Raw genomic sequence first — 12,556 nt, forward strand, 5'->3', positions numbered from 1 at the left:
AACATCATTCACAGCAATTAGCAGGCTGACTTGGGAAATTGCTGCATTCCAAAGAATTTTTACCCAAACAAACAGTTTCATATATTGTTTTACTTGTAAGAATTTGGTTATTTTCTTGTCTTCTTTTTCCAGAGTACCATCATGGTCCTGCAGTTTAACACCACTGCAGGAACACCACTGAACACAAAGCAATAGCAGGGGCAGGAGGTATAAAACCACCCTGGCAGAAATGCAGATCCAAAATCCACTTTTTTTCAGCATTTCAAAGCTGGAGTCTCAGTGTGGAAGCACATAGCCACTGCCACTGCCTGGCCAGGCACCAAGCCTGGTGTCCACCAGCAGTGCCTGCCTCAGAACTGGAGATATTTCTGCATTTCCCCATCTGGCCTCAGGCCGCCTCATGTAGGATGCCAGACACATGTGGGAAACAGAAAAAAAAATCAAGACAAGGAGAAACTGATAGCTTAACAATGAGCTTAACTTGGGAGGGTTGTAAAATGCGTCACCAACAATGCATATACAGTTTCAAATGTGGGCGTCTTCAAGATAAATATTCTGTCACTTTTACCCAGGTTAACTAATATCTGGTTCAGCAGCCTTGAAAGCAGCACTGGATCTTGTAATTAAAGAAATAGCCAACAGGAGGGAGGCCACTGGGACAAGGTCTCTCAGGAACTGAGCAGAAAAAGCATAAAATGTAATCGTACAAAAAGGAATGAGATATATGCCAATTCATTAACAAAAATCTTAACTTTATTTTCCAGATACATCGTTAGATGAGTCTAGAGACTCCTTCCCTTGGAAATGAATTCCTGTGCAATGTTCTTCCTCCTAGCAGAACACAAGCTTTCTTTGGTACCGCGCACCATCATTTCCAATATGCAAATTATGCAGTAATTAAGCCAAAACTGTGGGACAGTTTAATTAACATGATCAGGAAGTATCCTGGCAACATCATTTACTATGTATTCTGAGCAGTTTTTTTTTCTTAAGCTGTCTCTTACATTTAGCAAAAAGTGTGAATTAAATTTATCAGAGAATGAGCATTCCTTGCCTCCATCCTCTCCTTAACTCTGACCCCTGTGCAGATGCTTTTATTTTCTCCCTTAGAACTTGCTCACCTTCAGTGGTTCCCCCTGCTTTGCACCATCGCTTTCCCACAAACATCCTGCCACGAGCACAGGTAATGCCTTTCATGCAAAATGAGTCGCTTCAGACCAAGTTCAAAAGCACTGTGAAAACATTGTCGCTGAAAGCTTCACCACGAGGATCAAAGCAGAGCAGGGCCAGGTGGCTGATGCTCCTGAAGTAGTAGGGTGGTGTTTTTTTTGTTTTGTTTTTTTCATGGGAAGAATCAGAATGAGAAGGGAGAGAGGTGATACTTCAACCAGCGCTGGTTGACACATACTGTATAGAAATGAGCTTTTGGAGACAAAACCTGTTTTTGGGTGGCTGTCTCATAGGTAGAGGCATAAAGAAAGCTGCCCAGATGTGCTCTGTTCTAGCTGAGTCACACAGGAGAAATGCAGCCAATATAAAATCTAAGCGCAATTGCAGAGATTTAAATTAAAAGAAAATCAAAGCTGTCAAAGACTTTATGTATGGTTTTGACAATTCAAAGGGAGGATGATGATAGGAGGACTGTATGATACAATTAGTCACAAGAAAGGGAGGGAAAGCTACCACCAACCCAGAAAAATCAGGATGTTTTCCCTAAACTTTAAACAAAGTGCAATATGTATACTCAAAAATCTAACGTCAGAGAGGTGAACTACTTAAACATGCTTGGTTTCTTGAGTTACTGAATTTATTTTAGAAGCTCTAAAATACCCAGAAAATTCAAGTGATAAAAGGTATTATTTCAGTCCTTCTGTGCCTATCAAATTAGCCATCTTTGGGAAAAAAAAGTAATAAAATAACCCCTCTTACTGAAAGGCAAGAGTGTCCTCCATGAGAAGCAGCCTCTGAGAACAGCATCATCCTTCCATACCTCCTAAAATAATAATTTAGTAAATTCAAATAGAAAAAAACACACCAAAGAGATCACTTAGACCACAGTCCAATATTATCAAAGAAGTGATAAGAAGAATAAAGAAGCCTGCAAATTGTAAATGGGAAAACATCTTATTGAGCACAGAGATGAAGCACATTAGCGTAGCACCTTAGAGGTTAATTTTTTTCTATAGCCAGCACAGAATCCAGGAAAAGGTTGTGGTGATCACACACCTTCAAGAAACTGACAGTTCATCTGTTAAATTTATAATAAGCTGCAATTAGCAAAACTGCTTGGAAGCCAGCTCTACCTTTTTTTCAAACCCTCTCTGTCAGTCAGGCACTCCAGACATCCTGTGCTCCTGCAGACAAGTGAAAACCTAAGGAAAAGTTTAAGGAGATTAACTCAGAGCTGCACGGGAACGGTCCAGAGAAGGGGGACACTACACTTGGCCACCTGGTCCTCCTCCCCGTCCTCACCCCGTCACCCTTGCAGGAAGATGCTGTCACATTGGACTCAGTTCCTCACCTGTAAACCTGCTAATCTCTCAAGAGCAGAAGCTACGTTTGCTAGCAAGCAATCACCATGGTTGGGCTAAGAAGAAAGAAAGGTGGCAACCAGTGTTGGTATTTCAAAGAAAAAGGGTTGCTTGTGATCCTGCCAGGTATTGCAGCCTGTCCCCTGCCCCACAGCTGGCTCAACCCTAGCTACATGAAATCTGAAAGAAAATGCTCCTGACCACTCCTCCCTATACCCAAGACAACGTTTCCAGTCTGGGGAGGAGGTGGGGAGGTGTCTGTGACCATCGCACCAAGGGTGCTCAACAACAGCAGTAAAGTCTCCTTTTTTGACGGAAGGATGGGCCAGAGTTTTTGACTTTCAAAGGAAGAAGGAGCTGAGAGGAATAGCAGAGGAGGGCAAGTGCACTGTCTGAAAGCTGTTCCTGGCAGAAGCCCCCAGGCTCCTGTCCACCCCTACCTGCAATCCATTACCATAATCCACTCATCAGTTCAAATGTGCTCTTATGAGACAGTTTTGTGGTTGGTCCTCATTCCTGTAACACACAACAGAATTCCAGCTGTATCAGAAAACTGCATGAACTTGTGGACTTTCATCCAGGGCAATGGATGCAAAAGCCAAGCAGCTCTCTAATCAACTGCAGTGCAGTCCCTGAAGTGGTTAAAGAGTTCTCCCTACAGACAAAGGCAAAGGGGAGCATAATATAATAAGCACCTCACAGAATAATAAACTCATTCATCACACTGACTGCGTTGTCTACATGTGGTTAAAAAAAAATCTGCCTATGCTCTCATCTAGATGCCAGCGTATCAGATGGCAAACACTCCTGATATGTCTGCACGAGCCAAATAAAATCTTATACTAATTTCACTTCCTTTGGGAGAAAAACAATCCTGACAGATCTAAATTTTTATTTGAAGATGACACTGAAGAATTTTCACAGTACAAGGTAGTGCTACATCAACCAGCAATGACTCCAGACGTTTAGGAACACACCGGGCATATTCATCAGATAACAGCCATGCAAATAAGCTGGCGGAGAGCAGAACCCTCAGAGGCTGTAACAGACCCATCTTGCTGCCTTCCCACAGAGAGAAACTGCCAAATAAATCAAGCAGAGAGGTCACACGATGACCTGTGCAGAAGAAAAATTGTTATTGGCAGCTCACACCGCTCATACCCTATGAGCGGTGTACACAGCCGCCTTTTATTTTAGGGGAAGCCGCGAGTAATTAAAGGGTCCCTTCCTAAACTCTGTGTCACAACACCACACTGATTATTCTGGGGTAACAGTGCCAGGTTAGGAATTATTCTGGAATTTCCCCTTTAAAATCACATCACCAGTTATTCTGAAGTAACCTCACCTCCAGAAAAGCCCTGAGGCTCAAGACCATAGTATCTACTCATTAAGAAGTCACTACATTAAAACCTCCCCATTTCATTTTCACACCTCTCAATATATGCTTTCCAGTTTGCAGCCCTTGTGAAATTTAATTTCCCCAACCCACCAGGTTGCTAATCTTCAGTAAAGATGTATCTCAGTCTAAAAACAGAATTAAGAGGGAAGGAAGCTGCCAGTCCTCTGGCTACAGCGATCACAGGCTCAGCAGGTTCTTCCAGCTCACCAAGTTGACAGGAATCAGAAGTGCTCCTGACCCCGGATTTGAAGACGAGACAGGGTGGATTTGCTGAGAAATTCTCCCTCTATCCCAAACATTTAGCAACTCCTTTGTAGAACGTATCCACCTACATTTCCATGATTTGCACTATCCTTCGCTATCGACCGTGCTTTGTATCTCTGCCAACAGACTTACATGCAATGCCTTTTCACCAATGTATTACTGGCCTATGGAGGCAGAAACTGCGCATTACACACGAGTGAAATCACACCATGAGGAAGGTGCTAACCTGTGTGGCGTTTAGAGCTCTTTGTCTCCTTCCAAATTAAAAAATAAATAAAAGTAACCTGCAGTCTGTAGCAGCACCTGCACATTGGATTGCATACGTAAAGTGCTTAGCTGTGACCCCGTGATGTCAGATCATCTCCAGTCCCACAAAGCTAGCACATACATACGCACTGTTAATTGAGACAGCTCCACTAAAAGGAAAATAGCGTCCCCAGCTCAGTGTGTTTACCAGAAGGGATCAGGAGAGGCACAAAGACACACTCATAGCAAGAACTTGGGATGGAAGAAAGAACAGCCTTTGGCCAAAACAGTGAACCTGTAACGCAGGAGGATTAAGTATGGTTGTTTTACAAATCAGGGCCAGCAGATATGATGAAATGTCTCTCCCCACCCTATTTGCTAAGTCTTTGTAGAAGGTCTTTAAAAAAAAAAAAAAAAAAAAAAAAAAGCATGGGAAAACAGAAAGCAGCATCTTAAGTAGATTGGAAGCAATCATAAGCATGTTAAAAAGACCACTGAAATTCTCAGTGTTTCTGTTCCTCCTGCTCCACTGCATCACTTGGACATTACTGGGGGGCCTGGAGCTGCCAGGATATCCACTGCCAGCCTCGCCAGGCTCTTGCTCCAGCCACTGAGCACTGTACCCCCACAGTGCTGGCAAGCCAGGCCAGCTGCTGCTTTTCAAGAATTTCTGTTCTACCCGGTTAACCAGGATGCAAGTATTTCACCCACCCATGGCTTTCAAGCTTCCATAACTGTGCAGTCCTAAGGGGGCAGGAGTGGAAGGGGAAGTGCAGTGATCCCCACACACCATGCGAGCAGAAGGATGCCAGGGCTCCTCAGAAGCCAAAGAGGACTTGCTGCAGTCCAAAGCATTTCCTTTTCAGCCCAAGCTCCCTCTACAGAGAGGAGATTCACATTTTGTGAGTAACACCTCTCACGTGCTGCTGCTGCTGCTTGCTCTGCATGGAAAAGGGCCATTTCTACAGCTGCGTTTAGATATTTTTTTTTCCCCTAGAGATCCACCTTCCATCCCCAGCATAATCCATTTTTAACCCCAGAAGGCAACAAATCAAACAAAAAACATACATGACTTGGATGTGGAAGTAGCTTTTGGCCTCTTTGATGAAAAGAGATGTAAAAATACCTTCCCCTCCAGATAAAAAGACTAATAACTGTTTTTCCTCTATTAAAATATTTCTGTTGTAAAGTCCTCACCAAGAACCTGTCTAAATGCAACAAAAGTGGGTTCACAGTGATGTGAATTCTATTAAGCAAATCTCCTGCTACACCTACTCCATTGTGCTCTTTTTCTTCCTGAGGTAATTAACATCTCTGCAGAGTTGGTTTCCCACCTCCTCCACCCAGTCTAAATCTCTAAAATCTCCTATTTTTGCTTTGACATCTGACTAGAATTTCTCTTCCTTTTCGGCACAGCACACACATCCACCCACCCGGCTCAGAGCACCAGCAGCTGTTTCATGAAGCAAAGCTACAGCGAGGCTTTTCAGACCCTCTGCTCTGGAACAAATTGTTACCCAGGAATTTCATGCAATGCTTAATAAAATGTACAGACAAATATGCTTGTGTGTTATTTTCACATGAGAAAAAAGATTTCTAACCTATCAGAGATTGGAGGAGAACACAGTGGAGATCTTTATTTTTTGTTTTTTTTTTTTTTTTTCCTGGTGACTACAAATAGGGTAGGGGAGAAGGCTGCATTATCTACAGTTAGGTACAACAAAAAATACATAGTTATATCACTTTCATGCTTTTGAGGATTTAATAAAGCATCTAGCCTTTGTGCAGAGTATAACCGAATGCCTACATGAAGCATTTAAGCACACATCCTTGTCTGCATCCTTGAAGCTGCCTCACAACATCCTCCTGTGATTCTCTTCAGCCTGAAGGCCCCTGTGCAGAGGTCAGAAATGCCTTGTCCCAGGATCCCAAATTGTCCTAGTGCTTATGTGTCACAACAGCACTTGCAAAAAGGTAGGAGTAGTTAAAGATGCAGAAACTGAATGAGTCAGACAAAGAAAAGATGACCAATGCTACTTAAAGACAGGGCTGAAATGATGTCTGGGAAGGAGAAGCCAGCAGCCTGGAGCAGGGACGTAGGACATGAGCAGTATGACACAGGAAGAATGACGAGTCCATGGCCAAGTGGAATCCTTAAAAATGCCTCTGTTCTGATTAGTAACCTACACACCCCAACGAGCAGTCAGCAATGACGTAGTTTACTACTGCCTTGTGTCCCTTGGCACGAGGAATGACCAAGAACAGGTACATTGTTCTTGGGAGAGGACAGGATCTACTTGGCATCTTCTAAAGCACACAAAAGCAGTCACAGTTAGATGACAGTCTGATATGGGCAATCAGGCCTGGCAACACTTAGGAACAACATGCTAACCTAACTGAACATATGCGGTAGCCATGAGACAATGTAAAATAAAAACCCTTCTGCATCCTCAGAGATGGCTCATTGCTTATTTTGCTGTTAGAAAATAAAGGTAGGTGGAGGTTATCTGGGGCTCGTGAGATCATTTTGTTCACTCCTCAGGGAGAACCAGCTTTGGATGTCATTTAGTTTTTAGTGGCTGACAGTCTTTTACACAATTCCTTGTTTTCCATCTAACAACTGTGTTGCCATTGGATGCAACCCCACAATCCAGAATCAAGGAAGGAGCAATGTGTGTTTTGGTTGCTGTTGTTGTTTGCTTCATTGTCATTTATTTATTTATTTATATTTTTTGAGCTAGGAAAATATTACATTGAATTATGTTTGATGCTTAAATTTTAAGAATACACAATGCAGTGTAGTTTATTTATAAACTCCATCTGGCATGACTTGATTAGCACGTCTGATATGTTAACTCTGAGAGTGGGGATTTCCAAGTATTATATACCTCTGGCACTACAGCAGGGGGTAGAAGGGAACAAATAATTGATGCAGCTGCTTCATTGGACAAGCAATCCTCAGAGCTTCATAAAGCACAGCTTATAGAAATCATCCTTTATTACTTTCAGTAGCTGAACTTAAAAAAATAATAATAAGAGGGAGTAAAAGTCTCATATTAGTCAACCAACAGCTAACAAGTGCTGCATTAATTGCAATTCTTGACAGAAGTCCCTAATATAATGCAGAGGAGGCAGAGCTTCTTGTAACAAATCAAGCAAGGTCCTTCTGGGATGAAGCTGAGGAAAGCTCAAGGGGACAGAACATGTGTTCAGCTCACCCCCAGGCACCAACCCCCTCAGCATTGCTTCTGGAGGAAAAAAGCAGCACACTGCAAAGCCTGCACCCAAGGTGAGCACTACCATGCTCCCTGAGTTTTGGTGAGCAAGTATGAAAGGTTTTATGAGGTAAAAACTCACATTTCCCCAAGGTTTTGCTCCGTATATCTAATGAAACCAAAAAGGTAAGGGAAAGCTTCTGCAAACCCTACGATGTTGTGCCTGTGTTGACGATCTCGCTAAAAATCTTGATTTTTTTCCGTCAGTTTTCACCTAATTACAGTCATGGATTATTTTCTCCAAAAACTTGTTACAGATTCTTCAAAAGCTCTACTAAAATCAAGGACTGTGACCTGAAACAGAACTTTTCCAAGAAATTTTATGGAGAGGTTATAAAAAGGGAAAAACAGCCCAGTCAGAAGTCTCCCCGTTTGCTGGTGTAGCAAGAAATCCGCTAGCATGGATTTTTAACTTTTACTTTTTAAAGAGTAATAAATTGTGTTTATGAGAAGGTTTCCACAGCACTGATGCTGTGATTCAGTTGTGTGCGCTCTCTCCACAGGGCCGGTGGCACATGCATGCACTGTAGAGGCAAGGAGGAAAATCAGCCAGATAGGATCAAGCAGCGGCAGATGTGCTTCCATTCTTATGTCAAAGGTACAGCTGTTGCCAGCACTGTGTTATCTGTTCTCCTCAGCTTACTAACTGGCTTCTGAAGGATTTCCTTCCAGAAATAATCCAGACAATGAGCAGAGGATTTTTCACATTTCAAATGTAATAACTTGGAAAAAGATTAATAGAGAAACATCGAAGCGATACGAGTTGCACAGCTCCAACCAAAACACACCTTCAGCAGGCGCTCAGGACTTGTGGCTGATGCAGTCTCAGGGGACCCACCACATTTCCTGGTATTTACTTTGCTCCATTTCCCAGCTTCTGACAAGCTCTCTTTCACTCACAGCCCCAGGTCTTGTTTGCACAAACATTTTTAATGCTTCCCTCCATTCCCAGCTCATCTCCACTGGTATTAGCAATTCGGAAATAACTGCTGCAGTTAAGCCTTAACAGCAATTTTTTTTTTTTTTTTCCCCTCACTCAAGGACCTGTCTGCACAAGCGCACCCAACATTACCAGCTCTACCTATCCAAACCAGTCCTGGCAACCGCTAAAAATTCTTCTGCAGACACAACTGCAGGCAAAGTACTGTCTTATCAGTTATGAAACCTTGCACCTCCCCTCAGCCTGAATTTCTGAATATTTGATATCACCTTAAGCAAATAAAGGATGATGCAAGTGGGTAGTCCCATGCTTGGCTGACAGCTCTGCTTCTCCCTTATGCTGTATTTCCTCACCACCAAACTTCAAAGAAAATATTCTCAAGTTATTTTAACGTCTAGAGAGAAACACAAACATAAGCAGCTTAGTCAAGAGGGGTACACTACAAACACAGACAACACAAATATTTAAAGATCGCTGGGGGCTGTCATTTTACCTTAATTTCATTCACTCTTATTTCAAAGAAGTCTTTTAAGAAGAATATGAGCTCTTGGTTTATACAACAGAAGGACCCACTGTACACCTCCGTGTGCTGGCTGCACATAGCTATTTATCTTAATTTTTAAATGTGCATTTTGTTTTCTATTCGCACGCTGCATCTGCCAGTTTAGTGACTCAGTGCCTGACAGATTATCAGAGGCATTTTCCTGGTGTCACCCCAAAATTCACATTTCTCTCGGATACTCCATAGGCTGAGCAAGTTGTGCCTCGTGTTTGGTGGCAAGTTTCCCTTAAACTCAGAGTCCCTCCTGAAGCCCTTCACTGCGATGCTACAAATCTGGAAGTTACGCTCACCACAACTCTACAACATCTTTAAATGAAATTGGGAAATAAATGTTAAAACCAGCACAGCAAAATACAAATTCTTTACTGTGAATAGTTCAGCTGAGTGAAAGAGACCACAGCTGGGGTTAGACTGGTGCACTATGACCCAAGGTGGGACAGATGCTCTCCTGTTCTTAATCTGCTCGTCACACAAAACCAAAGAAAACTTCGTTACAAAACCTGCAGCTGCCTCTCAGAGAGCAGCCCCATCCAGCCTCATTATTTACAGCAACAACAAGCCCAAAAGGGATGGTGAGAAGCAGCTAGACACTATTCAGGCATCTCTTCCAAAGTATTTTGTGTGGTGCAGTTGGTGCTGGGAGGTGTCTGGGAGACGAGCACTAGCCTCCAGCTTCTGCTCGGAAATCTGAAGTGGGAAAAGCCCCACGGCAGCTGCCCTACCAGGCAAACTGATCGGATGGCAGTGGATTAAATGGCATCAAATCATTTTAAAGGCTCTACTCTGGATTTGCAGAAGTTTAATATGTACACACGGGTATGATTATAGTTGTAGTCTCAACGGTAAAGTACTTGTCTGTATTATATTTACATATTTATAAAGATCATAAAGCCACAACTGATGTTTTCACTTACTCGTCATCTCACTAGCAGAAAAGCAGTGAGATGTTTATTATAATATACAAACTGTGCACACTGGAAGACAGAATTATGCATTACAATTGTTTGTGTTTTCATATTTCAAAAGATGTTATTCTCTTTTATGTGGGGGTTAATTAGTTCCATTGTTGGAAGTACTCTGTTATGGCTCCAGGATCATCTCCAGCACTAATAATCCTGTTGAAATTAGTTGCAATAGTTCATGATATACTTAGCATACTATGATAGGAATAAAGAGAAGATGAAAGCAACCAAATACACACACTTTTCTGTATTATAGTACTGAGCTAGATGAGTACTGGAAATCTCTTGGCACATGAAGCTTTCTGGATCAGGATCACTGCATCATTCAGAGCTCCAGAGCTCACAGCCCATTCTCCTCTCCTCTGCCTTACCCCAGCACAGCATCTTTCCTGAGCTGGGATGCACCTTTGGGGCTCCTCAGACAGTAACAAGTGTCACACATTGCCCTCTTGATGAAAGGGCCTTTTCATGTTGGTTTTCAGTGTCAGAAGTATAAGTAGGATGGAGCTCATGACCCCCATTTTGTGGTGAGCAATCCTTCTGGGACAAGCAGAAAAGAAGCCTGGAAGAAGTCGCATGAAGGGCAAGAAGAGCACAGCAGAAAAAGTTTTGAAAGAAAAAAATATCCAGCTCAGCTACTCAGCAGTGAAAAAAGCCCTGTGAAGATGGAATAAGAAGTATTTTCTGCTAATTTAACCAGATTTTACCAGCAGGGTCTCTCTGGCAGTGACAGCCCTACCAGTACTACCACCAGCAGGGCAAGGAGCACAGCCTCTTGGCGTTTTGGCAGGCACTGGGCAGCTGGCTTGACCCCGGGCAGCACACAAAACGAGTGACAGGCAGTGACAGTGCGTAAAACTAGGGCAGGCAAAGCGGGAAATAAAAGGATCTCCGTCCCTTTGACAAAACACATATTTGCTCACACACACCTTTCAAAATCATAACGTTTAATTTAGGATTTCTCTATGAGCTTTGAAAGAGGCAGAGGGAACACTTCACTTTCTGAGGTCACTTTTAACATTCTTTTACCTCCCTTTATCTCTGGCTACCCAAGGCAGTAAAACACCCCCTGATCGTTTCAGTACCAAATTACACAACTCATTATCTGCTTACAATGGAGCCAAGCACTGTGAAGGCTGCAGAAGTGCTGGGAGGTCTCATGCTCGCCCTGCTGCAGCCTTGGATGCCCCTGCCTGCTGCTCCGCTCCTGCCAGCTCACCCAGCACGGGACCAGCAAACCCACCACTCTGAATGCAATTCAGCCCCTGTCAGGGTTGTTCCTACCACTCTTCCTTGCGAATCACATCCCTGAGGTCTTAGAGGCACAGTTAAAGGCTACCGTGGCAGTGCAGCGCTGTTGCACAGCACAAGTTGCCAGAAGCCTGCTTTTAATTCAGTGCCAACTTTGTAATATCTAAATTACTCGTTAGTTTTTTCCTGAGAAACAGTTGATATTGGTTTAATGGCTGAACTTACGTCAATGAAAGAAAAAAAAACACACACACACGAAAACTAGCCAAATGAAGGAATTTCATCCATGTTACTATACCCCGCAATTTTTTCTCCCTGTGAAGGAAAGCTCCTTAAATCGAAGAGTCACCTTTTGGCAAAGTACCCTAGAATATTTTTAACAACTCTGACTTAAAATAATTTAATTTCCACAGGCAAAGGAAATTATTTGTTTTGAATCTCTGTACAGAACTGGTAGAATTCAGAATTTCCTATAAATGTACAGAGGATGCCTGCCTCCATTCGCGAGTACAGAAAAAACACGGTCATGAGGCTGGGGGGAGCAGCTATTACACTGGGTACCAATTAGGACTGGTACAGGAACTGAGACAGCCAGAAATACACCAAATATTAATGGATTTACACATCATCCATTCCTTCTGGCCCAAATACCAGCTACCAAAAGCTGCAGGGCTCTGTCCCTCTACGCTTCACTCTGCTCTCCAAAACACACTGGTCCTTCTTGGCAGGATGTGCCCTTATAGATCCTAATGTAAGGGCGTATGTTCCTCTTAACACCCAAACAGCTTCACCATACTGTATCATGTACTGTATTCAATTTGGGGAACAGTATATGAATATTGATTGGCAAAATTTGGCCCGTATTTGTATTCTTACTGACTGCAATTTACTTCAGAAATAGATCCACTGATTTTGCTTTCCCAGCACAGCAATTTTTCTTATTCTCTCTTCAATACTTTAGCACAATTATGTCTGACTTAGTGGCTGATCTTTAATATTCAAGGTAATCATTAGGTAATAAATTCTTTAAAATCATCTAGCAACTGGGAATGAGTGTCAGTCGACCTTTTTTTTTTTCCCTGAAACACAAACCCCTTCTTTCTGTATCATGTATTTACCAAAACTA

The 12,556-nt window shown here is 42.7% G+C and overlaps 1 protein-coding gene across 1 annotated transcript in view; it reads right to left on the reverse strand.

Moving 5' to 3' along the window:
- HOMER2 (homer scaffold protein 2) overlaps window positions 1-12,556 on the reverse strand; it is a 56,707-nt gene that overhangs the window by 19,385 nt on the left and 24,766 nt on the right. The window lies entirely within an intron of this gene.

This window comes from Aythya fuligula, chromosome 11 (genome assembly GCF_009819795.1).
Source record: "Aythya fuligula isolate bAytFul2 chromosome 11, bAytFul2.pri, whole genome shotgun sequence".
Classification (NCBI taxonomy): Eukaryota; Metazoa; Chordata; class Aves; order Anseriformes; family Anatidae; genus Aythya; species Aythya fuligula.